The sequence below is a fragment of the Narcine bancroftii genome, chromosome 11 (assembly GCF_036971445.1).
Source record: "Narcine bancroftii isolate sNarBan1 chromosome 11, sNarBan1.hap1, whole genome shotgun sequence".
Lineage (NCBI taxonomy): Eukaryota > Metazoa > Chordata > Chondrichthyes > Torpediniformes > Narcinidae > Narcine > Narcine bancroftii.
This window is the reverse complement of record NC_091479.1, coordinates 95,456,342-95,484,067: the sequence shown is the minus strand read 5'-3', so window position 1 is coordinate 95,484,067 and position 27,726 is coordinate 95,456,342. Positions and strand designations below refer to the sequence as shown.

The 27,726-nt window shown below is 39.7% G+C and overlaps 1 protein-coding gene and 1 long non-coding RNA gene across 6 annotated transcripts in view; one reads left to right on the top strand and one right to left on the bottom strand.

Moving 5' to 3' along the window:
* tmem117 (transmembrane protein 117) overlaps positions 1-27,726 on the bottom strand; it is a 220,110-nt gene that overhangs the window by 78,394 nt on the left and 113,990 nt on the right. The gene's annotated exons all lie outside the window — the stretch shown is intronic.
* LOC138745726 (uncharacterized) lies at positions 11,872-12,774 on the top strand. The gene is made up of 2 exons (XR_011346452.1): positions 11,872-11,990; positions 12,612-12,774. It is a non-coding gene; the product is annotated as an uncharacterized lncRNA (long non-coding RNA).

The following is a 27,726-nucleotide window of genomic DNA, read 5'->3' as shown; positions in this document are numbered from 1 at the left end:
ATTACCAAACACCAGAGGACATCTGTACAAAGGCAGGAAAATTTAAGTGAGACATCAGGGGTACTTTTTTTTACTAGAGTTGAGGGTGCCTGGAATACATGCTGGGGTAGCAGTGAAGACTGGACCAAGAGGGGCATTTAAAAGACTCAGACAGCCACCTGGATGAAATAAAAAGAGTTGTGAGATGTGGGTGTCATTTTCTTTTATACATTAGCACAAACATCATGGGCCGAAGGGGCTGTACTATGCTGCAATATTCAATGAAAGAAAGCCTTGGAGATAAGTTTTCAGAGAAAAGTTAAGTTTCCACAGTACCTATTGGTGGCTTCCCTTTGTCTAAAGCAGCTGTGAAAGCATTGAAGTGGCTGGCAAAAGTCTGCCCCTTGAAGCAAATGAGAAGACAGCTTTCAAATCATCCAAGTGTGTTCATCAGTTCTCCAGACACTGATGCAGCTGTGTTACACGTTTATCTCGTGCCCCAGATGTCTGCTCACAAACTGTGGCTTGCAACTAATAAAAACACATTGACTGATAACTCTAGGATGTATGTGAGGTAACCCCAACCCCTTGATGCCACATTGTTGAAGGAAGAAATAAAATCAGCTGGAGAAATTAACTCTTGTTCATAAGGACAATACCTACATGCTTAGGATAAAATTAAAAGTACTAAGCTTTTGTTACTTTATTAGGTTGTGACAAAACACGCTTTTTGCAGAAAGAATGCTCGGTCTCCTAACTTCAGGCACACAGACAGCAATTTTCTTAGACAATTGTGCAAGCTCATCCAAATGTATCTCCAGCTGATGAGAAAAAATGCCCAGATAATGACAAAAGTGAAGCAAAAGATTTTTTTCTTTGAAGAAAGGCCCATACACACAAAATATCAAAACTTAGGGACTTCCAGGCATTCAGCCTCAAACGTACGGGTCGTGCAGTTGGAAAGCTACTGAGATGTTGTGCATAGAATTTTCTGTCTGCATGGAAGGGAAATCCATCAGAATCTTCTGATGTGTGTGCTGTTAATGACTTCATAGAGTACTTGTGATGCCAAGAAATATGGGAAAAATTATGAATGGAAATAAGTAGGGAAACAATAAGCTCACTGCCTATTAAATTTAAAAGTTTTTAATTTAATTTAATTAATAAATGCTCAATGCAAATGTGCAACTGGGAATATGTGAGGAAACACATTTATGCTGAGGGCTCTTTCTTTCGATCGTCTGTCACGTTAAAACCAGAAAAGCAAGATAAGGAACTGATTATCAAGTATTTCACCACCTATTAAATAATATTGAAGCAGGTCCAAAAGAAGATTGGGAATTGGATGATATGAAGTTTAATTGTTACGATACTGAAATATCAGGGTTTTGATAAACACTAAAAGAAACTTTTAACATATAGAAAATTAAATTCAAATAAAATGAGATCATTTAAAGCTCTGCTGCCTTTATCCTAACTCATTATTCTTGGGCGCATTGGCTAAAATTGCCTCAGTCAATCACAGCCAGCATTTGGCAATTTTTATCCATGACTTCAAATCCCTCCATGGCTTTTATTCTCCTTATTGTAGTTTTCTTTCACCCTTTCCTGCTCTGTGCTCCTCCAAAACCAGCTTCTTGTACATCAACACCTCTCATTTCAAGAACAGTTTCATTCCCAAAGCTCTTCAACCTGCCCTTGCTACACTAATCAATGACTCCAACACTACAAAAAGACTGTCTTGCTTGATGGTAATGATCATTTTTCTTTTGTACTGAGGTGACTGTGAATATTATAACCATACAGTCCGGAAACAGGCCCTCTCGGCCCCTCTAGTCCGCACCGATTTAAGTGATCTCCTCTAGTCCCACCTATCTGCTCCCTGTCCATGACCCTCCAATCCCCTCACATCCATGCACTTATCCAATCTTCTCTTAAATGAGCTCCCTCTCATGTTACTTCTAAACTTTTGCCCCCAACTCTTAACTTATGACCCTTTGTTCCAATCTCACCTACCCTCAAGAGGAAGAGCCTATTCACATCTTCTCTATCTATTCCCCTCATAATTTCAAATCTCCCCTCAACCTTCTATGCTCCAATGATATTAATTATCTATCTTTTATATTTATTGTTTCATAGAACATGTGTGTTATATCTGGTTGTGTATCTGCATGTTTTTTTCACCGAGGACTGGAGAATGCTGTGTCATCAGGTTGTACTTGTACAATCAGTTGACAATAAACTTGACTTGAACATAGAACACCAGGATCTACCTATCACTTGCCAGCTCTTGTCCCACTCTCACCTCCTCATATTGGTTATCTCCCCATGTACACTCTCAGTCCTGACACAGTGTCCCGATCCGAAGCATTAAAAACCCCTTTCCCTCCACAAATGTTGCTTGGCCTGCTGAGTTCCACCAGCCGCTTGTTTTTTGCTCCAGTTTCCAGCATCTGGCAGTCTCTTGTATCTCCAATAAAAATCATTATAGTCAGATTGTATTATATACATTTGTCTTGAGGACTAATACTTTTGCATGTACTGTTGGAAACTAAATTCATACATTAACATAACGCAAGATGACTAACAATTTTACAATTTTCACAAAAGCACACAGCCTCCATCTGGTGGTTAGTTATAGACTAATTTATTTTGCTTTATTATTACTCTGTTCAAAGGTGTTTTCAATGAAGGCATGATTTTCAAGTCTAGGCATCGAAATGCAGAGAAAATCCTAAGGGTACGTAGATTATAGGGTCAGTTTGGTCTTGCCTTGTTTTTATGTGGACCCCAAAACTCTCGGTGTGCTCCTTTAAGTTATTGGCTGGTCTTCATATTTCTTCTTTACTTCCTTTATTGCTTTTTTTTTTGGCCTTCTTTTGGTCTTTACAAGCCATCCAATCCTACAGTAACGCTAATTTTTCCAATATCGTATGACCTCTCATTTGCTTTTATGCCGTGTTTGACTTCCCCGGTCAGCCACGGTTCCTTCACTCTTTAGAATGCTTCTTATTTGGAATTAAACAATCCTGCGTCTTTTGGATTATGGTCAGAAACACCTGCCATTGATGCTCTGTTGCCCTCTCTGCTAGAGTCCCCCTTCCAGTCAACTTTAGCTAGCTCCTGCGTGGTTACATTTCCTCATCAGTAATATCATCACATCCCATTTTAGCTCCTCTCTCTCAAAATGCAGAGTGAACTCTATCATAGAGTGAACATGGTTATTTTACCTAAAACTCCCTAATTAAATCCAATTCAGAGCATAGTTCATACTAGAGTTAAGTAAACAATACCTGTCAAGCCCAGTAAGGATTTTATATCTTCTTCAATATGTTTACATTGTACTTAATAATATATTTTGACTATCTAAGGCCCTAAGTAATTGTAGCAAGCCATCTCTACTCTTGTACTCAAACCTTCTTGCATTAAAGGTCAACATGCCATTTGCCTTTCTAATTGCCTGGTGCATATGCGTGTTAACTTTTAGCAATTTGTGTATAAATACAAACAAGGTCCTTTTGAATGCCTTTCAGTTTTTCACCATTTGAAAAAATACTCTATACTTCCATCATTTTACAAAATCATCTCATATTTTAACATGTTACATTCAATCTGCCATATTCACGTCCATTTATTAAATCTGTTTTTCGCTATTAACATTTTGTGAGGTTGCCTTTGACAGAAACTCAGCTGGACCAGTAACACAAGTACCATGGCTAGAAACCCAGGCTGTGTATCCTGCCACAGGTGACTCACGAGGTCACAAGATGTAGGAGAAGAAGTAGGCCGAATGGCCCATCAAGTCTGCTCCGCCATTCTAATGATGAGCTGATCCATTTTCCCACTCCCTGGCTTTTTCCCTATAATCCTAGATGCCTTGACTAATCAAATATCTTGTCAATCTCTGCTTTAAATACTCCCAACAACCTTGCAGCCCGTGGCAACAACTTCCACAGATTAACAATCCTCTGAGTAAAGAAATATTTCTGCATCTCTGTTTTAAATTGACTCCCTTTTATCCTGAAGTTTTCCCCTCTTGACCAAGACTCCCCGACCATTGGAAACATCTTTGCCACATCTACTCTGTCCAGGCTTTTCAGCACTCAAAATGCCTCTATGAGATTACGCCCTCATCCTTCTGTATTCCAACAAGTACAGTCCAACAGCCGACAAACATTCCCCATTCGCTAACCCTTTCATTCCTGGTATAATTCTAATAAACCTTCTCTGAACCCTCTCCAACTCCAGCACTTTTTTAATCAAATAAGGACACCAAAACTGTACACTGAACTCCAAGTGAGCACTTACTACTGCTTTATGTAGTCTCAGCATTACATCCCTGCTCGTATATGCTATTCCTCTAGAAATGAATGCCAGTATTGGATTCACCTTGTTCAACATTGACTCATTGCTGATATCCAAAGATTGTCCACCATTCACAAGGAACAAGTTTAGAGTCTGGTGGAATATTTTCCACATGTCTGGATGTATGCATTTCCAAAAAACATACCATCCAGGTCAAGCTGGTTAGTTTGATTGGTAGACTATCCCTCCACTGCTGGTACCTGTGTATTGATTGGCTCATTTAATGTATTGATTTTACTCGGCAAGACTACATGGACAACATCTCTATGGCCTCTACCACTAAGAATGACAAGAGCAGCAGGTGCATTGGATGGCACATCTTGAGCATTCCCTTTCAAGTCACACCACATTTTGTAATCCCGTCATTGTGTCTAAGTCTAAGTGGCAGAACTCCCTCCCCAGCACTGCTTCACTCGTTCCCAAAGTCAGTTCACCTGCCTTTTCTCAAGAGCGAGGAGAAAATCTGCCCTTCCTCATCATACCTGGATCTCAAAAAGTGAATATGGTAAGAAAAAAAAAGTTGATCTTTTTGGTTGTACATTTTATGGAAAATTTTACAGTTTGTGATTATGGTTCCCACCAGAATACTCTTGTATTCTTCTTACTTCTCCTGATTCATGCATCAATGCCCCTGAATCTTTATTTTCCCAATTCCTCAGGCTTTACTTCTCTTTCTTATAAAATCCTGCGTTTTTCCTTTGAACTAAACCCAAACAACTTCTCTTAATAGTCATAGCTTGACCAATTTTCCGCAGTTTTTTTTTAACATTTAAAGACCTGTGTATTGATTGCAAACTATGCATTAATCCTTTAAAATGTTAGTTGTTACTTGTACAGTACACTTTTCTATGTAGTTTCCCTGCCTAACATAGCTAATTCATGCTCCATTATCATCAAATCCTGGTATTAGATTGAACTACATCACTTTGAACAGTTACATAAGATTCTACCTTTATAATCCTGATCCCCAAAGCCTTTTTAACTATAATTAACAAACCCCCTCTCATTACATAACACTGGATCTAAAACAGTTTGTTCCCTCATTATTTTAACATAGTGATCTAAAAAGCCATCTCCGATATGCTCGCTCCATGAATTCATCCTCCGTTCTACTACTGATAATTTGGTTGATATGTACTTGATGTCCTCCACAATTGCTGTATTATTCTTGATACATTCAGTCCTAATTTCTTGATTTATTCTGTCCTCTGCAGTATCACTTTTTTAAAAAAATAGGCCAACACACAACACTCACCAATGTTTTCTGAACTTTGTTTTTACTTAGCTCTGTCCAAACATTCTACTTTTTGATATCTGAGCTGAGATCCTTCCTGTTATATTTGTTTCTTCAAGAAGAACAACTTTGCAAGGTTTTAACACTTGAACAACTTTATTTTTCGAGCTGCTTGAACAAACAATGTACTCGACTTCTGTCGTGGTCTACTTTTGGTTCCTGTGCCAACCCACTCTCATTGCATACTGGGAAATGTACACACATAATAACACATCTTTCCCCTTTTGAAAAAAAAACAAATACATTCCGTGGCCACTCTCTTTCCACTCAGCAACTTTCAATCAGTCTCTGAGCTGGTTTAACAGTCCTTTTTTCCACTGGTGAATTGCTTGCATTTTCTGCGTTAGTATGTGTGTCTTTTTGTGAACTCTTAACAACATGTTCCTTTTCTAGATGCGCTGGCCCCTTTTGTGTACTGACAGGGGATGCGGTCACAACCATGGTTTGGAGCTTGTGGTCGTAGATCCACGTGGTTCCTTCTCAGAGGTGTCCCTCCCTCTGTCTGGATCTGATAGGAATGTGGATCTATTTTCTCTTGCACACATCCTTGCATGGAACACTTGCCAGAATTGTGAGCTCAAATTCGTACTGGAATTCCAGGCTTCAGGATTGGTCGGCTTTTCGTAGTTTTATCATGACATGTTTCTGTTTTACTTTCTCTTCCACTTTAGCCTGTTTGACCTTGTGTGCTCCTTTAGGTACAGCATGTGGTGCAAGCAGTTCTACTTGCTGCTTTGGTAAGGCATATCTTGCATGAAGCAGTGATCTGGGTTATGTTCATTCTTGGCCACTGCATCACCTCTCGAGCTCTACATTTTTCCTCACCAAGATGTCCTTCATGTATCTTCTGGAGCATTTCCTTGTGTAGCAGCATTGGAATCACAAACCTGTTCCCTTTGGAGACAATATCTTTCACAACTGACAGTTCACCTCTGCATGCCCTATAATCCATTGGCCAGTCATTCTTAGCTGCCGGCCATCCTTTCTGTATTTTATCTTTGAGCTCTTTCATTATTTCATCTGTCTCTGTTGCTTTTCTGATCTTCTCTGTTTCTACCCTGGGATAATGGAATTGAGGTGATAATCATGTTAACATAGGCCTGTATCTCTACATTAACCACTTAGTCATTCTTTTCCTGTTTGTCAACTGCTCGAGGAGGAGCATCAACTGCAAACATGTATTTTCCTCGCGTGTAGATAATTTTCATATCGTATTTCTGCAGCCTTATCAACATGCGCTGTACTCTCATGCGACAGTCATTCAGTGGTTTGGACATAATTGAGACCAGTGGTTTATGGTCTGTCTCCACTTCAAGAGCTTGTCCATAAATGTACTGATGGACCCTTTCACATGCATAAGTCCTGGCAAGAAGCTCTTTCTCTCTCTGTGCATAGTGGCTTCTTCACTTGTTGAAGCCTTTGATGCACAAGCCACAGACTTCCAGGTGTCCTCATGTTGCTGCAGTAGTACTGCTCTAAGTCCATGTTGGGATACATCAACCAAAATCCTGGTACATCTATCCGGATCATAAAACCTTAGTACAGGATCTTCTGTTAGAACTTTTGAGAGTGCCTGGAAGCACTCTTCTTGCTCGTGTGACCAGATCCACTCATTTTCAGCTCAAGCAATGACTTAAGTGGTTTTGACACAGTTGACAGAGGAGGGATGAACTTAGCCAGGTACGTCAGCGTCCCCAAGAAATGTCTCACCTCCTCTTTGTTTTGGGGCCTATCAAAATTCTCAATAGCTTATGTCTTCCTTGGATCAGCTTCACTCCCTGTTCAGATATGACACCTCCTATGAGTTCAGTGTCTTTACGCCAAATTCACATTTCTCTTTACTTAATTTCAAATTGAAATTCCATGTCAAGTCAAGCACTTGCTTTAGTCGTGAATCATGTTCATTCTTGGTGGACCCCCATACAATGATATCATCCATCATGGTCTCAACTCCAGTTATATTTTCAAAGATCATGTGGATGATTTTACAGCAATTTCAAATGTTGGCTCTTGATGGCTTTATTGAGATTTCTTGGGACCAGATATATATGCAATGCTCCATTTTTCTTTTGCACGATGACCCGTGAGCTGATCCAGTCTGTGGGTTCTTCAATTTTCTGGATGACTTTCATCCATTCCATGCATGCTAGTTCTTGCTTGAGTTTGACTCCATGTCCATTCCTGCATGTATGGACAACAGGGATCTTGTGTACACCAGGTAAACATCCAAGCCGCTCAAAGACATATGCGTACTCCTCCATGAGTGTTATGTGCTCACCTTCAGTTGGTGAAGCCACTATGAAAACTCTTTTCACATGCACACAGACCTAATATTAGCTGTACTCTCTTTTCTACAATCAGTAACTGTGATTTCAGATGCTGCCCTTTTACAGAAGCATTCTCTCCAGTGTAGCCTGTCACTTTTAATTTCACTGGATAAATCTTGCTCTTTCTGGTGAGGGTCTTGTAATTATCCATAGATAACAGTTTCACCTGGGTGCCATTGTCAGGCTTGATATATAGTCACTGGAACAACCCATTCTGTTTTACCAGCATCAGTCTGTAGTGAATCCACGAAGAATTCCTTCATCCACTCTACGCTACATCTTTCTCTTGGTATTCCCTGCTTTGCAGTACTTTGCAAAATGATTCTTCTTCCCACATTTATAGCAGGAGTTGCCATAGGCAGGACACATCTTTGGAATACGTCTACCTCCACTCCTGCTGCATTTGCTACTTTGCTTTGCTGTAGCTTTGGGAAACTCCTGGTGCTCTGCTTTTTGTTTTCCCTGCATAGCACTGTTATGTCTATCTTATGCAGCTCCTTAGCTTGTGCTCATGTGGTCTCTGCTTTTTCACGCAACAGTCTTTTATCCAAGTCCATTATCGGTCTCTGATGAGTGAGTTTTTCAAATCTCCAAATTCACACAATTTACTCAGTGTGTGAAGCTTGGCTACGTATTTGGTTGAAGTTCATATCTTGCCTCTGGTCACAGGAGAAAAACCTGAATCTCTCAGTCATGATCCTTTTACTTGGAACAAAATACTCCTCAAATTTTGTCATCAGTGTCCAACGTGAAAGCTGCCTCATCAATTTGAAAACTATTATAGACGTCCAAGCCAGCTTCACCCATCACGTGCAGAAATATAGATCCTTTCCTTTTTTCATCGGTCTCTCCTGCTCCGCCAGACTCTAAATAAATGTTTCCCAAGCTGGGGTTCCACGGAAGAAATAGATAGTAATGACTAAAACTTGTAATAAATGTTTTTATTTAAATTATTTTTTACCTGTGTCTTTAAATTGATTTGTTTCTATGATGGCAGTAAACAGTGGCCTCAATGGTAATAAAACAAAATGGCACCATGAGTCCTGACATCAGCAACACAGACCTCAAGTTGCATTTACTCCATTGTTGTAACATCGCTCCAATAAATGGGCATACCAAATGGCAGTTTCACTCAACAAATATATACTCGTGCAAAGTATACATTAATTGGTCCATATATTTGCAAAGGTTATAACCATATAACCATATAACCACTTACAGCACAGAACAGGCCAGTTCGGCCCTACTAGTCCATGCCGTAACAAATCCCCACCCTCCCACTGATCAGCACCCGGTCCATACCCCTCCAGTCCTCTCCTATCCATGTAACTATCTAGTCTTTCCTTAAATATAACCAATGATCCCGCCTCGACCACGTCTGTTGGAAGCTCATTCCACATCCCTACCACCCTTTGCATAAAGAAATTTCCCCTCATGTTCCCCTTATAATTTTCCCCCTTCAATCTTAAACCATGCCCTCTAGTTTGAATCTCCCCCACTCTTAATTGAAAAAGCCTATCCACATTTACTCTGTCTGTCCCTTTTAAAATCTTAAGCACCTCGATCAAGTCCCCTCTCAATCTTCTACGCTCCAGAGAAAAAAGCCCCAGTCTGCACAGCCTTTCCCTGTAACTCAAACCTTGAAATATAAGTGATTAACATTGGGAATGGTAAGTTTTAAAAGTGAATTGATAATAGTTTTATTTATATTTATCTCAAAATCCTGAATAGAAACAAGCGTAACACAATTCAATAATCAGTGCAATCAACATTTGGATATCAGTTGGTATGTACTCAACTAATTACCATTAGCCACATTGCGCAGCATGAAACCTCAATAAAAGACCACAATAATTTTTCTTCTTTTCACATACTTAATTGGATGAGAGGCAGCCACACTGGAGAATGGAATGTGTCAGTAGGCACTTTTACACAGCCACTGAACAGTGGAAAATTTCTGCTCCAGTGGCAGTATAAAAAATGTTGGGTTGGAATTTTTTATGCAAATATTTTCACTCATATCCCTACAAATTTTTACGGAGCGGCTGCAGCATAAATTGACCCACTCCATATGAAACAGGCCTAATGAATACGACGTTCCCCCTCCGACAAACTCCGCAACAGAGGAAGGCTGTGTAAAAGTGCCCCTATGTAAATGACCACATTGGGACACACTGGAGGTAAGTATGTTCATTTTGTTTGGAATAATTCTGCAGTTTCTGTGTAAAAAAAAATGCCAGTGAACTTGCAAGTTTGGAAAAAAATTGTTCTATGATTTGATGTCACAAATATTGAACTATTTGTTTATGATTTAATCGAATAAACACCGTGGTTTCTGGTCCAGAACCCTCTCAAGATGCCTAATGACTGTGAATTGCAATGGTTAAAACTGTATTTTGCATATTCTTCTTTGCAGGATTCTGTCATGTTAACATGGATCAGTAAGAGTGTGCTGTATACAAATAGAAATTATTTTGTGGATATACCCTCGGCTCCTTAACAACACCATAAAACATGAGTTCCCTTGATCTAAAATACAGCTGTGAATAACATGAGTTTCTCAAAAACCAGACGGTGTCATTTTTGGGTATGAGCTGACAAATAACAGGTAACTTGAATAGTGAGCTAAACAAAGAAATCTGCAGATGCTGTGATTGTAGTTTATACAAAAATCCTGAAGAAACTCAGCAAGTCACACAGCGTTCTTAAGGTGGTAAAGATAAAGATACATAACCAATGTTCATCAAGGTATGAGCAAAAAGCAGCCAGGCATTGGAAAATGATGGGAGGAGGGGCAGGGGAAGGAGCACAGGCCACAGGCAAGAGGTCATAGGTAGATATGGATGGGAGGGCAGAAGAGAAAAAAGCTGAGGAATGGGGAGGGAATAGCTCTCTGAATGGAGAGGGAAGGGGGTTGAGAGTTAGAGAAAAGGAGGCAGAGGGATGGGGAAGAGGGAGACAGGAGGGTGGCCTAATGGAAACTGGATAAGGATGTTAATGCCATCGGGTTGGAGAGTACCCAAATAGAATATTAGGTGTTGCTCCTCCAATTTGTGGGTGGCATCAATTTGGCAATGATATGGTAAACAACATGTGCTCTTTCTGACTGAAACATTATTGATTGACATTACGACATACTTCACAGCAATGTTGTGGCCTGAGTTGATGGCTCAGCATTAGATTATACTGCAGGAAATTTAAATCCAGTTAATTAAATAATTTCTGGAATGAAAACATGGCACCAACGAAGATAAGGACAAAGCCACTGGATTTTTATAAAATGCCATCTGATGCACTCATGTAATTCACCAATGTCTGACATCTGAATCCTTCTGTACTATACTCTTAACTGCTCTTTGAAACAGTGGAGCAAGACCATTGTCTTGGAGGAACTTAGGGATGAGAATTAAATGCTGATATATTTACTAACATCCATATTTTGTGAATGATTAAAAAAAAGGGAATTCTGAAAAACATTTCCACCATTGAATGGAAGTTGTCTTTTAAGGAAGCAAAATGAGTGAAAGGAAAAATTCTCACAAAATTAGTGAACTTCCAGAATAAAATAATGTAATATGACAAAGTTCTTACAACAATTAACTACAATTAAGTTGAGTAAATTGTTGTGAGAATGAAAAAACTTTCCAAGCTTCCCTCAACTTAAATGTACAGTTACAGTTAAAAGTGCAAGGCAGCAGCTAGAAGCTGATTGGAGGAAGAACAATTAAGAATAACTTTGTAATATTACAAATATTGATTGTACATACATTTCATTCATCATAATGTGCTCTGAAACGATTCAAGTTCAAATTTATTATAATCTTGACTGTGCATAAATAACCAGATGAACCACGGTGTACATATACACACACAATACACATCTCATATTCACTTAGACACCTCAACATATGATATAAATACATATTAAATATTTGAAATAATTCCCTCATTTACAGGATACTGTTGATCCATCTCACAGCTTGGGGGAAGAAGCCTGGCAATCCTGATTTTGATACTCCTTCCTGGTGAGAATAAGTCAAAGATACCGTGCGATGGGTGCAAAGGGCCTCAATAATTCTTTGAGCCCTGTTTAAGCAACACTTCTGGTGAATGTTGTCAATCGGTCCATATTAGGTAATATCATTGCAAAATAAATCCTCAAACATAAAGTGTTACTGAATGCATCTGATGAGATTCCCCTCCCCCCCACCCCATCGTGGCTTGGGGGAACAAAGTGAGATTCAGTAAAGAGCCATTCCAAGAGATCTATCAAATTCAACTCTTTCATGGAATAACATAATTTATGTAATAAATATCATTTTTTTCTTGAAAATATGGAGGCCATATTTAAAATATGTGGGTTTGAAAGTGTGAAGGACTCTTGAAAGCCCGTTCCGTTGGTAACCCTTAACTCCTTCATTGTTTGCAATGAGAATCCTATTTCTTTTTGGCAGCCTCCTAGTTTTTCCCCTTTATATTTAGGGTAGGGTTGGTGGGTGGGGGATGGGGAGGGAGGGTCGATGGGAGGGATAAAAGTATTTTTGGGTTTTTTTTTCTACCACATTTGTAATTGTTGGGGTTTTATTGATTATGTATATACCAATGTTTTTTTTTTAAATTCTTTAATAAAATGTTCCAAAAAAAAGAGCCATTCCAATATGAGAGTAGAAGCTGAAGGAAGACTGAAATTCATCTGCTCTTCCTGACCGAACGGCAAATATTTTGAGGGAGCCAGAGATCAACAAATTGAAGAACATGCACGCTAAGGTGAAATCTTCTACTTCACTGTTTTAAACTTGTCAAACTTCAGATCATTTTGCGTGCTTTGCTTTATTGTTGCCATGGTGAAGCCCTTCCAGGCTGCAAGATCAGGATGGTGGTGCATTGAAAAGCAGGCCTTCTGGCAGTTGGTCATTTGTAAAGAATGGCCTGGAGTTGATTAAAGTAAGTGGAACAAACTGTGTGTCCTTTGGGAAATGGGATACTAATGGTCCCTAAAAAAAACTGTTATTCAGGCACTTAGGATTTTCACTAAAAGCTGCCTCATAACACTTGCCACATGATCACTCAACAAGACCAAATCAATAAGGGCTGAAGAAGAATTGCATGAGCATCTGTTAAAGACTAAAATAACTGAAAGACAAATTCTCCTTGGGCTCAGAGTGTCCTGTGCAGATATGGGTGCCTCTTAATTATAGCACCAACCTACATTATGTTCCATTAAGAATAGGTTTCTTCCGTTTTTTTTTACAAAATAGACCCATTCAAATGTTTTTGCCAACCTAAAAGCATTAAAATTTAATAGGATATGTCCGGCATCAGGTGAAGACTGCAGCAGCTCCAAATGATGAAAGTGAAACTAGGAGTTCTTTGCTGTGAAAAGATTAACTAAAGATCTTCCTGAGATAATGGTGATAATCACATAGTAGGGAAACAACCCCTTAGCCCCAACCTGCCCACACCAACCAAGACATCGCATCCACGCTAGCCTCACCTGACTGCATTTAGCCCATATCCTGCTAATCTTATCCTATCCCTGTATCCGTCCAAATTTTTCTTAACCTCCCTCAACTACCTCCTCCATCAGCCAAATGCAGGCAATTGGAACAAACGCAGATAGAGAACTTGGTCGACATGGACAAGATGGACTGAAAGGTATGTTTCCATTCTTATGATTCTATGAAGAAATAGAAGCAGGATTACAACCATACAGCCCTTCAAATTTACACAAGACATGGAAGGGGATATACTGTAAAATCCCCGTTATCCAGAATTCAAGCAACTAGCAGCCACAAGCAACTGCAAAAATATCACAGAAAATAGCACTAATAGTTGCATTACTGCAATCAATACCTGTTCCGTCCCTCAACAAGATCAAACTTAATCCTATTCCCTTAAATCCATTTTTGCACTTGATCCCAAGAGTCCAAATAGCTACTGATGTCAAATTTTGAACAAATTCAGTGACTGAACCACTGAATCCCTCTGGCAGAATTAAAGAAATTCATTTTTTTTCTTAGTACTCAACTCCACTTGAAGTTGAAAAGAACGCTGATGCTATGAAGAGGTTTGTTCACTCAATCCCAAGAATTCTCTCAGCTAACATGAAACTTGCTCCACAATGCCTCAGCTTTTGAGAGGTTCCACAAATTTAGCTTCTTTGATCATTTTTGATACAGATCTGTGAATGCATGGTTCATCAGTAATTAAAGCTATGATTTCCCTGGTGACTTCCACCCCCCCCCCATCAATCCTGCTAACAAAATATGTAAGCATTTAACCTCTTCCACCTTCCATCCATTCAAAGACTTTCCCTTTAATACTTTACTCTTCTTCCCCAATCCCCATCTCCATTCTTGCTTTAAACTACAAAAGGTTTCCGTGCTCCGGTGAAAGATGATGGATCTGGATACAGTAAAATCCCCGGTATCTGACACCTAGGGGGATTGCAGATGTCACATTTGCGAATTTTCTGGTTGCCTGAGACGTAGGCTTAAAACGCCTAATTAAAACACCTGCATTAAGCATAAACAGTTTAAAAGACATAAGACAGTGCAAAATATAAAGTGATTTGAAAAAAAAATTAGTATAATTGCAGTCTTAATTATGTGAAATTCACTTCAATCAAGTAATTTCTGTAACTTACAAAATTTATATTTAAATTCAAACCCCCAGTCACTGGTGCTATAACAGCGCTGTGCTAGGTGCTACGCTAACCGTGTCACCATCATAATTAACCCCCTCCCCCAAGTTTACAGATAGGGCTGTACTACCATACTTAATACTAATAAAGAAAAACTATTACTAGGCAGGGATAGCGAGACACTTTGGGAGATTTTCCCCCACAGTGAACAGCATAGGCTGGCCCTTCATTCTGGGCACCACTATTTTATTCAACTAGCTGCTGTGGGCGAGGCATGACTGGTGCGCTCCATTGACTGAATGTTTGCTCCCATCTTCACCAAGGGGCTGTGCGTTGGTTTGGAGAAGACTTAGAATTTTAAACTTTGCTTAAAATTTTCATTTATTTTCAGATTTATTTATTTACGTGATTGACTTTTTTTTTTGCCAGTCCTTGGATTTCTGGTTGCTTGAATTCTTGATACAGGGGATTTTACTGCAGTTAACTTTTCCCCTTCACAGATATCACTTGACCAGTTTAGTATTTCATGAGTTCATTGTTTTTCATTTAATGAACATTTCTTGTTTTCTGGTTAATGTGTGTTAGGATCTGTTTGGACGGCTCAGCTAGCAACAATCAAAAAAAAAATGACTCCAAAATTGCACTCAACACTGTGAAATCATCTTCTTTTAAACATGCATTTCATCTAAGTAGCAACCAGCAAAAATGCCCTGGAGGCTTTTTGAATGGTGTGTGATTATGTCAATACAGATGTTGATTGTATTTTCTATGAGAAAAGAAACAACTAGAAATGGAATAATTTAAATCATTCAGCATTAGTACAGTTATGAATTTGACAAACCAATTGCTCAAATCTTCAGCAAGATCTACGGATTTTGGAATCTTGAGCAAAGTATTGCAGGAGGAACTCAGCAGGTTAGACACCATTCATGGGTAGAAATGGCCAGTCAGCATTTTAGGTCCAGACGATTTATCAAGGCAAGAGGGAAGGTGGTAAAATTATATACACCATCTAATGGAGAAGAGTGGACGAGGGAGTTTCAGAGAGACATACAATATTACTGTGAAAAGTGGATAGGGGTGGTAGTAAGATGACGCTGAATTTGACAGAAGTGTCTGAGAATAATGCAAAGTATGTGGAAGTTCGTGGGGTGGTAAGTGAGGACCAGAGGGACTCTGACCATGTTCTTCCCAAGGGGAGGAGAGAAGCACAAGAAATGAAGGGGGTACAGATGTGGGCTCCATCAACCACGGTAATATGGAATCCACATTTCTAAAAGAAAATGGATTTCTCAGAAATCCAGTGTAGAAAGCTTCCTCCTGGGAGCATTTGCAATAGAGGAAGAAGAATTATGAGAAAGGGTCAGGGCAAAAAGAGATCTAATCCAGGTAGCTATGAGAGTCAGCAAGTTTGTACGAGAAGTCGATGGATAGTTTGTTGCCTGAGATGGAGACAGAGAGATCAAGGAAGGAAAGAGAAGTCTCAGAAACAGGCCAGGTAAATTTAAAGGCCAGGTGAACGTTGAAAGTGAAGTTAATGAAATTGTCAAGTTCTGCACGGGTACAGTAGATAGCGGAGGAAGAGTTGGAGAGTGGTCCCTGAGTAGGATTGGAACAGCGACTGTTCCACATACCCAAAAAGACTGGTGTGGCTGGGGCCTATAGATGTGCACATGGTTACATCTTGGATTTGGTGGAAATGGGACGAGTTGAAGGAAAAGTTGTTAAAAGTGAGGACATTCCGCCAAGCAGAGGAGAGTGTTAGTTGATGGGAATCAATTGGTTATTTGAAAAAAAACTTTAGATTAAAACAACAAAGACTATGCTTTTAGTTAATTTTTTAAATTAGCACAGCAGTCAAACTAAAATCAAATTTAGATATTCTATGTAAAGAAATGTCATAAATGTTACTCTTATAAACGTAACCTTAACATTTTCCAAAAAAAGCATGCAGGACTTGTGTGAGTGAGAATGAGTGACAGAGAGGGGGAAAGAAAGGGAGGGAGGGAGAGAGAGAGAGAGAGAGAGAGAGAGAGAGAGAGAGAGAGAGAGAAAGAAACCAACACTTCAGTGTAGTAAGGAGAGGTTGTATTGCCAGAGGTGACATTCCTTAATGGAGATGTTAATTTGAGACCCCAGCTGCCTGTGCCACAAATATTAAAGACGTTTGCCACAATTTGAAAATGTATCTGGTTTCCTGAGCTACATTTTCCCGAAATCAACACCATACAAAACTGTCCTTTTAATGTTTCCTTGAATTACTATTCATTACAGTGGATCAAATTGCCTAATGCAGTAACAAATAATTCAACATGAAAAGCTTGGAAAAACACAATAAAACATTATATAAATAAATACTTAATGTGTTTTCTTTTATGTTTCCATTGAAGATCAAAGATTGTTATGATAGCTATTGATACTGGTAGCAATACACTACAACAAATGAAACATGGAAAGATGGAACACGTGAAGACTATTTTGCCCATTGAACGTGTCATACCATTCATGAGCTTGATCAATCCCCTAGATTAATACTTAACAATTTCCATGCTCTCTCCATATTTCTTCATGCATTTTGTATCCAGAAATGCTCTTTCCTTTTTTTTATTATTTTCTGTGATTTGGTCTCCACCACCCATAATGAGAGAGAAATCTAGATCCACCATCCTCTGAGTGAAGAACTTCCTCTGCTTTTCAAACCTTAATGTTCTGAATCTGTGACTCTCATTCTAGACCATATTCAAGGGAAATATCCTGTATCCAGTCTACCTAGCCCTGCCAAAATTGACTGCACCTGACTCATCATTATGACTGTAATTCATATTTCCAATTATTTGCATTTCTGCTTATAATTTGAGAATTCTCTCCACCTACTTCACTACACCTGATCTCACTTCCAAATCCTTACACCTCCTTTTAATTGAATCAGTCATAACTGCTTCAAATGTTGTAATGGAAGATTTTAACCTATTTTAGTTAACCTGTTTTTTCTTAATTTCCAGTTCTTGGTTCTGTAGAGCTGAGAACCCTTTTTTAAAAAACTTGCAGCTCTGGGTTCTGCAGGGCTGAGAACCTAATTGTTTTTAGACTCAGCAGACATAAGCAAAATTCCACCGAGGGGCCAGAGATGCTGTTATCTGAAGAAAGGACATCTGTGTACCGAGAACATTTAATCTTCCTGCTTGTTTTGGTCACAGACTGTCAGAGCCTAGCCTTGATGTAGAATAAACCATGGTATTAAAAATGATAAGCTGAAAATTATGTTATTTGTTAATTAACCTAGCATGCTAGCTTGCTTGATTAACTTTCATGCTGTGCTGGGAATAGGTGCTTGGGTAAGCAGTTTTTGGGTAATAAAAGGCAAGGTCCTGCTGCTGAAGTTTGAGACTCTCCGAGAGGTGGCAACATCTCTCAGCAAGAAGAAGAAGAACTTCTGGAGTCCAGCCAACGTCCCGGTCAGGGGAGGTGGAGAAGCTGCTACTGGCGCCCCGACAACCTACTACAAGTGTGCAGTCGTTGCCTCGCTTCGGCAGTTGGGACCAGTCCAGATAAGTATAGTTGGGAAGGGCTTGCATATTGTAGTGTGAAATCAGCTTTTGAATTTGTAATAAACATTTGTATAATCTGAACTGCTCTCGGTGTGTGTGTCTATTTTCTTTCGGTAGTTCAAACACTGTGACCAATCCAAAACGAACAAAGTGAGAGGTACAAGTTTACCCAAGACAAACGTGCCGTGGGAGAGCAAGTTGCACAGTTCAACATTTCAACTTTAATCAACCCTTCACAAGGGTATCCTTGTGCCAAATCTGACACAGAGCTTAATTCCACTTCCAGAGATTTAACTGGAATAATTTAACAACTTTTCAACAGATTACTATCGGAGCTCTTTATTTGCCTTATTAAAAGGATAGAAAAAAAGTTACATCCCTAAAGCTACTTCTCTCACCTTGACCTACCCAATTAACTATATTTTTGAAGTAGAGGCAGAGTTGTATTAGATCTTTACATAATTAATATCAGAAAGAAAGATCCTACAATGGTCCGAAAATCTACTTTTGAGAGCAGATTGAAGGATAAATATTAAGATTAGATGGAAGACCCCTGCCCTTCAGGTGCTCCTTTATTTATCAACCCTCCTTTTGGAAACAGCTAGAAATGGAAACAGTTATTCTACATCCACACCTGTAAATTGTATACTTGTTATTGAAGGGAATGGTCACAAGGGTGCCCTGCCCTGCTTGCCTGCTCCCTTCTCCTCTCCTGACTGTCACCTATCCACCCTCCCCCTGCCTCCGAGGTGAGATAGTGTCCCTGAAACTCATGTCTATCACCCCCCCACCCCCCCCATCGCCTCTTCAGCCAATTCCAGCTCCAATTCCTTAGCTCGGTTTGTCAGGAGCTGCTGTTGGATGCACTTCTCACAGATGAGGTCGTCGGGGAGACCGCTGGCTTCCCTGATGACCCACGTTCTGCAAAAGGAGCATTCCCCTGCCTTGGCTGCCATATCCACTATCTATAACTAAAGGGGGAAAAAATGTTATACAAAATCTGCCCTTACCTGTGCCAATCTGCTGAGTCCTTTTTGTTCCTCTAATAGGATTCTTACGACAGCCTTTGCTGTGTCCAGTGCTCACAGATCTTTATTGAAATCACCAACAAAATTGACTGAAGACTGGCTTTTGTGAGGGGTGGATAACTCAGGAAGAAATGGATCATCTATTTGGCATCTCTGAGCTAACATGGCTGAAAATAGTTCAAATTTTTCTTTTGTTATCACATGCTTGACCCCGCTATAATTGGGGATATGAATAAGTCTCCTCTTCCTCCTATTTATTACACCAGACAAGAAGATTTTGCTTCCTGAACACTTTTAGGTGTAATTTATGGATTTTGAGCTGCTGATCACAAAATCTTCCTATCATGTACCATTTTTTAGATATAATCTTATTTTGTGATTTCTTGTAATATTTTTAACATGCCTCACGCATTAAATAAAAACAATGAGGTGCAATGTGTCATTGAAAATTCATTTTCTGCATCCGCACTTGGACGTCTGATCGTGGTGCAGTCAGTGGCAAACATGGAAAGGTTTCACCAGGACATTGTGACCATGCAATAGTGGTATCAGGGCAACTGGAATCCATCCATGCAGGCCAACTATCCTTGGACACACACGAAAAGCATCAGATGCTGAGTACAAACAAAAATCGGGGGCAAAACAGTTTTAGGTCAGTTTAGCTAATGCAATGTGTCAGCATTATTATGTGACCAAACATGTTATGTTTCCCCAACTTCCTGCCTGATAATCTGAGATTACCTTCAAGTTCAAATTGAAGTTGTCTGTCATAATCTTCAATTTTCTTTCTCAGGAAGCAAACCTTTTGAAAAAAATTGTTGTCCAGTGTTATCTGTTCACTGGGCTGACAGCTCATCGTGCTGGAGGCAAACTTGATACTCCTCCCAGCATGTACCAGTACTTCTGATGGATCCAGATTCAAAATGGAGGTAGAATAAGGAATATGCTGAACCATGAGGTTACATTTGATGATGGTGTTCATTTGCTGCTGCAATGGTTCAAAGGGCCTCAGTTTTGAGTGCATGATTACATTACAAATCCATTCCATTCAGCAAACCCACACAACATATTGGAGAGCATTCTCCTTAAGAAGACAGAAGAGTATCTCCGCAAGGATTCTACAGTTGCGGCTCTGGATAAAAGGTTCCTGTTTTGTTCTCTGCTGTTGTTAATCCCATTTTGCCTAAAATAATCTCTATCAAGATATTTTGTTTACATTGTTTCTAGAGGAAAACGTTAGATGGATAAGCAGCTATTTGACGTGTTTCACCACCTGTGGGTACAGCAAGGAAATGGAAATCCCAAAAATTGTTCATTGTTGTTTCAGACAAACAAACTTGGCAAAATTTCCATCCATTAGATTCTTTCAAATTACTGCATAGTACAAAAACATATCAGTAATTTTTAAATTGTATTGGATAAATAAACCAAAATGTACTCTCCCATTACTTCCCATGGAATCTATCTGTTATGAAACCAAGACTAAATAATTCTAACCATGTTCCTTCCTCAGTTAGAAACGACACGGTAAAATCCCTGTTATCTTCAATTCATGCAATCAGCAGCCTCAAGCAACCGGCAAAAACGAAATCACAGAAAATAAGTTGGTTAAAAAAAAATACAGAAGTGTAAAATTGGCACACTTTGCTATTAGTTCACCAATCCTGCAACATGCAGTTTCAAGAAACCAAGAAGTTCACTTATCTGGCCTCTATCAATCCCCATAGGCGCCGAGACTTTCAAAACTGTAGAACAGTGAGTTAGGTAGATCATTCCTATTTTTTGATTATTTACTGGCTTCTCAACAAAGAATTTGTTTGTGACCTTGTTGATTCAAGAATATCTTCATGTCATTTACTCCCAGGACTGCTCAATTTTCAAGGATAGTTGAAGGTAAATGATCAGTCTATTTTTAAATTGTAATGTCTTCAGCATCTTTCTCTAGCTTTTAAAACTGTCATTTCTGTTCAACAACCATTAGAAGTAAATTACAAAAGCTTTCAATTTGAAAATTGGCCAAAATGACTGTTTGCTGTTGAATGATATTAGATTTTTACAGTCTGCTCCAGAAACAATGCATCAGCAGTTTGTGATTCCTCAGCCACAATTTTGTATCATATTGAAAATGAAAAGCAAAAACAATCTCAAGTTGAGAGACCACCTTAATTAAATTTGTTCAAAATGGTCTACTGTTGATAATATATTCTACCTCCGTATTTTCTTACATTGGTCCACATCTTCTTTCTCAGGTGCAAATAAAATATCCAGAGCAATAGACAACTGTTCTACTCTAGAGATTCAACCAGCATCACCAAATAGAATTAATTTGCTGCCCGTGCCACTGTTATTGCAAGAGATTGCTGTTTAAAATGGCTGCCAAGTTTACTGTTTTAAAGAATCTGAGATCACTTAAAAGCATTACTGTGGTACTTGGGATGGACTGAGCAAAATGGAAAGAATATTAAAAATGGATGCATTTCTTTGATTGCAGACATTGGACTTTCTCAGATCGTGGTTCCTGATCTACAATTCCTCGGCAACCAAGATTCAGTGGCCAAACACCCTATTATTGTGGCATCATCTGACTTACAACCTATCCCAAGATTGTTCAGGATGTCACAGTGCCTGATATTCATAGGGCCATTATAGCATAGAAACAGGCACTTCAGCCTAGCATGTCCTGTTTACCCACATTAGACAGTAGTTTTCTATACCTTAGGAGTTCCAGCATTTGTCAAGATAAAATCCTGGGAATTTGTGTCTCCATCATCCCTTCAGCCCATTTCAGAACTCTAACTACCTCCTGCATGTGTAAAAATTCCAACTCAGATCCACTCAAAACCACCTACCTCTCATCTTGCCCTCTTATCTTTCACACCCCTACCATAGGGGAAACAAAAATGTCTACAATCCACACTAACTATCCACCTCTTAATTTTAGGTCAGTTCTCAGCCTCCTCCACTCCAGGGAAAACAAATACAATCTATCCATTCTCTCCTTCGAACTGTGATGCTCCAATCCGGGCAACATCCTGATGCATCTCCTCTGCACCTTCTCCAGCGCAATTACATCCTTTGTACAGTGCGATGAACAGAAATACACACAATACTCTAGGAGTGGCCGAGACAGCACATTATAAAGTTGCAAAATGATTGCCTAGCTCTCGTATTCAAAGAGCTTCTGTAAGGCTGGGAATCTAATTTGAGCTGGTAATTCAATCCACACGCAAAAGCATGGCGCTATCAGAGAGCTTGTCCTTCAGATTGGATGTCAGGTTTTTGGTGAATACAAAGAAAGGAAAGAAGGCAGCAGAACTTTCCAATTGTTTTGCCTAATGCTTGTGCTTCAGATAAATAGATAATTTGGCCATTTATTTCAATGATGTTTGTCACAGCTTCCTTACACTAAAGTAGTAACTGGGCTTTAAATCAGTTTTATATTCTACAGGCACACCCGGACATTTAGAGATCACAAGAGGTTCTGTAATATTTTGAATGAATCAGATTATAAAATGGAAATACCAGTAGCTCTGAACGGTTATGTAACAATGAGGATAGAATGTGAGTGAACATTCACGATAAAAAGATTTCAATAATGTGGACGTCTCTCATTGCACTAGTGTTCAACGTAATGGGGGTGGGGGGGGTTGCAATTAGATTTAAAGGTAGTTCAATGACTGATTAGAAGTATTCCATAAGAGGATGCCAAAGGAATCCGAGTTATCTGCTAACAGCAAGGATTGACAATCATTCTGTGGCATCTTCATACCTCTTACAAACAGGCACAGGGGGTATTGCCAACAACTTGAACGGAGGCCAATTATCTGCTCTCTCAAAACCATGTGGAGGTAGGCTGATGAGGACAGGATAATGTTTTGGACAATTTTAAAAAGTGACTGTACACATTAATTACAAGGGATGGCGTTTTTGCAAAGCAGGTGAGATTGCAATGTTAACTGCATGGACAAACTATGGTTTAATCACGTTCTATCTTTAAATTCTTTAATGAAGGTTGCTATTGAGGAACCAGCTAAAAGTGATTTCAGCTCAAATATATTTCCTTTGTTTGCCATTGATACCAACTGATGGCTGACATTTAAAATTAATCTGTTTCTAGCTGGGTGAGAAATACAGTGTCTACTATGATATCAAAGGCTAGTGGTTGAACCAAAAACACATCACTATTGATTGTAATCTAATGTCCAGAATACTAAGCTTGTCGCACTTGATGAATCACTATAATTGGATCACAAGGTACAATCATCAACAGAAAGAGCGTAGTCTAGCAGCAAGACCGACACATTTGGGAAGAGCTTCTCCTGCACATAATCACAATCTTTATTATGTTAAAATAATCAGTATTTATGAAGTAGGGAGGGGTTATGGGGTGGCACAGGGGTACGGCGACCAAGATTCATTCCTGATTTCCAGTGTCATCTGTGCGGAGTTTCCAAGTTCTCCGTATGACCCCATGGGTTTTCTGGAGGTGCAAGAATTCTCTCTAATGCCATAATGGCATGGATGTTGGGTAATTATTTTGGCACTTCAGGTTGCCCCCTAGTGCAGAGGTGCATGGAAAAAATCTGTACAAAGTTGCCGAGAATGTGAGGAGAATTTTTTTTTTAAATGGCATTGATGTATGTTTTCATTGACTCTGTTTTTGTTGGATCTATGTCCTAATTGAGAATTTTGGGTCAACGAATGTGGAAAAAAGATCATAAACTATTACCCTGGAGGAATCATAAGGATAAAGTAAAAAATGTTAACAATCTGAAGCCATTCCTTAAAATGTTGATGCAAAAAAATACAAACTGACATAATCAGGTTCTATCATGGTTAAATTTCAAGCAAACAATGAACTCCAGGAGCAACTTGATAAGTGTCTGTGGAGCTGTGGTGGTATACCACTGGCCTATTGCAGGGGGCTATCTCGAGTCTGTTGATAGACAACAGACTCGCCAAGGCAAATAGCGCCTTTGGAAGACAACACAAAAGAGTCTGGAAAAACAACCAACTGAAAAACCTCACAAAGATTAGCGTATACAGAGCCGTTGTCATACCGACACTCCTGTTCAGCTCCAAATCATGGGTCCTCTACCGGCATCATCTACGGCTCCTAGAACGCTTCCACCAGCGTTGTCTCCGCTCCATCCTCAACATTCATTGGAGCGACTTCATCCCTAACATTGAAGTACTCGAGATGGAAGAGGCCGACAGCATCGAATCCACGCTGCTGAAGATCCAACTGCGCTGGGTAGGTCACGTCTCCAGAATGGAGGACCATCGCCTTCCCAAGATTGTGTTATATGGCGAGCTCTCCACTGGCCACCGTGACAGAGGTGCACCAAAGAAGAGGTACAAGGACTGCCTAAAGAAAGCTCTTGGTGCCTGCCACATTGACCACCGCCAGTGGGCTGATATCGCCTCAAACTGTGCATCTTTGCGCCTCACAGCTCGGCGGGCAGCAACCTCCTTTGAAGAAGACCGCAGAGCCCACCTCACTGACAAAAGACAAAGGAGAAAAAACCCAACACCCAACCCCAACCCACCAATTTTCCCCTACAACCGCTGCAACCGTGCCTGCCTGTCCCACATCGGACTTGTCAGCCATAAACGAGCCTGCAGCTGACATGGACACTTACCCCTCCATAAATCTTCGTCCGTGAAGCCAAGCCAAAGAGAGACTGCAGGGGGAAACCTCTGCATCTGCAGAAGAGCATGGTGACAAGACAACACCTGGCCGGCTGTCAATCAGCCGACCTGCATAGACCAAGCCCCACCTGGTCGGGTGTCAATCACCCTCCGGGATATAAGCCTGAGCCGACCCTTCGAAGACACTCTCAGAGTTTACATCAGCACAATCTCACAGCTGGCTCTGTGGAAGTTTGCATCGAATAAAGCCTGTTGTACAGTCTTTTGGTTTTGTGTTTGCTTCTGACCGACAGTGTACCACAGGAGCAAAGAAATTATCGACGTTTCAGGTTGAGATTCCATTCTTTTCCCAGGTTTCATCCAGTCCCATTTTAAATGTATTCTTAACTTGAAAAAACCTTGAAGGTTTAGTAAAATTGTTCTTTACCCTGAGATAGCCGTGAGCACCGGTGCTCTCATGTTTTAAATCATCTTCACCAACATGCAGGTTTCAGACCAACTGCTAACAAATGGGATTAGTATATATCAGATTTCAGATTTATTGTCATACATACATTCTTTTTTCCTGCAGTTAGGCAGAATTATCACTTATTTGTACTGTAAAAAACTGTACACAAGGTACACTTATAAACAAATAAAGTATTGTAAACAGATAAATGTAAACAAATGTGCAATTCAGAGAGAGTAAAAAAAATCAATTAAGTGCACAAGTAAGGATCCTTAAATGAGTCCGTGATTGAGTTTGTTGTTGAGGAGTCTGATGGTGGAGGGGGAGCAGCTGTTCCTGAACCTGGTGGTGCAAGTCTTGTTGCACCGACCCCTCTTTCCTGCTGGTAGCAGCGAGAACAGAGCGTGTGCTGGGTGATATGGATCCTTGATGGTTGCTGCTGCTCTCCACACAGGTAGGTATTCTTGATGGTGGGGAGGGTTTTGCCTGTGATGTCCTGGCTATTTTTTCCCTATTTTTTGGTAGGGCTTTACACTCATGAGTATTGGTGTCCATGATGCAGCTGGTCAGCACACTTGCCACCACACATCCGTAGAAGTTTTACAGAGTTTCTGATGTCATTCCAAACCTCTGCAAACTCCTGAAGTGCTTTCTTCACGATGCCATTAATGGTGGATTTGACTCTTCAGTTCTCAGAGAAAAGGAAAATTGCATATTTTAGGTAGATCATTATGGAAATTATTTTATTCATCCCTTAAATAATCATCAATTTTGATCAGAATTGACCTTTTCTAGTAATGACCTGTTTCAATACAGTAAGTTCCATAACTTTATGACAAACTTCCCATCCACCATCACCAAATAATTGAACTGGACTATCTGTACACATAGCAGGTCAGAGGCTATGAAATCTGCAGTGAGGAACTCACCTCCTAATCATTTCAGTAATGGTCACCCTTCATTATATCATTACAAGGCAAAGATGTGCAATTTTCCTTTTCTATGAGAAGGGAAGGGGAAAATAGATTAATGAACTGTTGCTTGTTCACCACTTGCCTTATCACAGTTTCCACCTGCACTGGATCATTGATTGATCCACCAATTTGATTTTCCCATCTCCCTAATTCTACAAGTCCCAATGAAAAATTGACAGTAACAAAATATCCTGAAAAAAAACTCATCAAGTGAAGTCAGCTTCAGACATATTTTCCACTGAGCATACCAATAAGTGTTTTGCGCAGGCCTGTCAAACAGCTCGCCAAGTTATGTCAGAATGTCTTCTACCTAGGATAGGTCCAAACTCCCAAAAGACTGAATTTCATCTTCATTCTGACAAATGAGCAAGAGCAGAACAACAGGGTGCTGAACTCCTGTCAAACAGCATGGTTCTCTGAAAGCAGCCTTACTATTATTCTCCTTCTGTAACCCATGTACTAAAGTTTGCTCATAGCTCTTTTTGTATTACTTCCAATAGATTTATTTAATTGATTTTAGGTATGTTGCAGTGTTTTGGCACCACTGATTCTTCTTTGGCAAACAAAAGCCCCTTGTGTTTATTGAAAGCTTTGGCATCTGTTTATGACATGATTTGTTCATCTACAGTAGTGGTTTCAAGCAGAAAAAAAAAACTTTGATAGAATTTGACAGAATTCTTATCCTGCATTGATAGATGATTCAATCCAGACCTTAGGTGTATAGGGGCAGAATTAGGCCATTCAGACCCTTGAATCTACGCACCATTTACTGAACAACAAAGATTTTGCTTCCTGAACACTTTAAAATGTTCCTATCACGTATCTTTTTTTTGGATATAACCTACTTTGTGATTTCCTGCATATTTTAAGTCGATTAGAATACTGCCCAGAAAGCAAGCTAATTTTGTCAGTCCAAGCATGCCTGGGCAAGCACTCAGCACAGCTGCTATGCAAATGTTGTCTTCAGCCTGGGCATACTTAGTCAGGATAGGTGCAGACAGGATATAAAAGGAGTGCAGATATACAGATGCTGAACGTTACATTGCTATAGATTGAACACATGTTGATGCACATGTTCTTCAGGCAATCGCAGAGTGTGTGGAGTTAACAATAGAATTCGCACTTGGATATCATCCCTTCAGATCTTAGTGCAGTCAGTGACGAACATGGTGAAAGTTTTCACCAGGATATTGCGACAATGGAAAAGCAGTATCAGGGCAACATGAAACTGACTAATGTTGGACACTTGCATGAGAGTCATCACAGATGCTGAGTACAAACAAAAATCGGCGGCAAAACATTTTTAGGTCAGTTGAACTCATGGATTTTCAGTGTCATTATGCAATAAAAAATGCTAAATTCAATCGTTCCTTTCATATTTCAGCAAACCTGAAATTATCTTTGTATTCAGCTGAAGGTTGTCTATCATAATCCCCAAAAATGTTTTTCAGGAAGCAAAACTTTTGAA